Source organism: Chaetura pelagica, unplaced genomic scaffold (genome assembly GCF_000747805.2).
Source record: "Chaetura pelagica isolate M959 unplaced genomic scaffold, ChaPel_1.0 scaffold126, whole genome shotgun sequence".
Taxonomy (NCBI): Eukaryota; Metazoa; Chordata; class Aves; order Apodiformes; family Apodidae; genus Chaetura; species Chaetura pelagica.
Window position 1 is genome coordinate 50,329 of NW_009953787.1, and position 1,822 is coordinate 52,150.

A 1,822-nucleotide genomic window follows, 5' to 3' on the forward strand; every position below is an offset into this window, starting at 1 on the left:
CTACTACTCAAAGCCCTTACAGGCTTCTCCCTTTTTCTTTAACATTTTTATTACTTGGGAAGCATGGAAGCAGTCCTCAATATTTCTGAATCTAATGTCATTATTGGTGGCTTCCCCCCTCTTAACTTCATAGGAGTTGAATATATTTGAGAGACTGCATTTGTGGGGCTTAACTTTCACAGAAGGGTATGCCCATTGTGTGCTGTCTAGTCAGCTTGCTGTTGTTTAGTGATGATACCACTTCAATGAATTCTTCCCACCCCCTTGACTGTTTGCTAAATTCAAGGCTTTCCTTTCCCTCTTTTTTGGTAGCTCATTTTCATGTATGCTGCTGAGAAACTATAGGTCGGCTGCTCCGTGGATACAGGAGCAAGCAATGTTTTATTGGCGTGTGTATCGGTGAGCTCCTCAGAACACAGTATTCTTGGCCTACTTTAAAGCCTACTACATTTTTGTCCATAGATATATGCAGAGAAGCTGTAGACATATTTCACAGCCTGCTGCCTAGATTTGAGTTTGCTTGCCATAGTCCCTTAAAGATTGTTAAGTACAATATTAAAGCTACTGCTTGTGCTACTTGAGCAGATCTTGTGCTCTGGCTTTAAAAAACATGCAGAAACTGACTGGTGTACGCAATATTGAAGAGATTGTTGCAGTTTCTGATCCATTAAGTAGCTAGCAGAAACAGTAGATTAGTTAGTAGATAGTCTGCTGTCCCTAGGAGGCACTAGACCTGCCTGCTCTGTGTAAGTTGCTAATTCAGACAGAATCCTGCGTGGTTTTTAAGTTCAGTTTTCCAGCAGTCTGTGTTAGCGGTTTGTTGCAAACGGCTTCTCTGTGTTCATGGCTGTGACACCTCACTAGGGGAGCTTCCACAGCCTATGTCTGATTGGAGCAGGTGTCGGAGTTACTGTCTCACTGCATCCTTCCTTTCTGACAGCTGTTAAAAAGGCCTCTGCAAGAATTCTACATGCAGTTCTGGGCACTATCCCTCAAGAAAGATGTGGATTACAGAAAATTCAAGTGAAAGCAGGAATAATGGAAGTCTAGAAAACTGGGCTTAAATGGAAGGATTTGTAGTTTGCCTGAGAGGAGAAGGCTATGGAGTGGAACACTTTTAAAGTTTTCACTGATAACATTTTTTTATGTGGGGAAAATAGGACACATAAGGGCTGGAATTGCAGAAGGGTGAGTTTGTGAGGTGTTAGGCAGTCTTTCTAAAAGAGGCAGAAAGCCCAGAATTCAGTGGAACTCTAGTTTCATTATAAATGCGAAAACAGGTAGGATGTATCTGCAGAAGCCCAGCTGATCCTCACTGGGATGTAGAGATGGAGTGTGTAATTCTTGGGAACCCACCAAGGCTAACTTGCCAGCCAGAAGGGGAAAGCAGCACTGATGACAAGTTTTGGGGATCATTGTGCATTTTATAAACCAGAAAACAAGCATTATCTGGAGAAAACAGATGACACTGTAATAGTAATAATAATAATAAAACAACAACAAACAAACAAAAAAACCCCAGCAAAACACAAACCACAACGAAGTAGATCTCTTACTTTTCCAAGGCTGTGAACAATAAACACCTTCTAACCACGTCTTTTCTGTCTATTCCATCTCATCTGTATTTTGTTAATTTAACAAAGTTTAAGTTTACCTCTTTCCATCTCCCAATGTGTTGACCCAGGGTCATTTTGAGGAACTCTGATTTGTCAGAGAAACATGAGAACCCTCTTTATCGTCCCACAATGAGGTGCTATCTCCAGGGTTTCCACTGCTATACTACTCTTTCCTCATTTGGGAAGACTTCTATTGCAAAACTCTT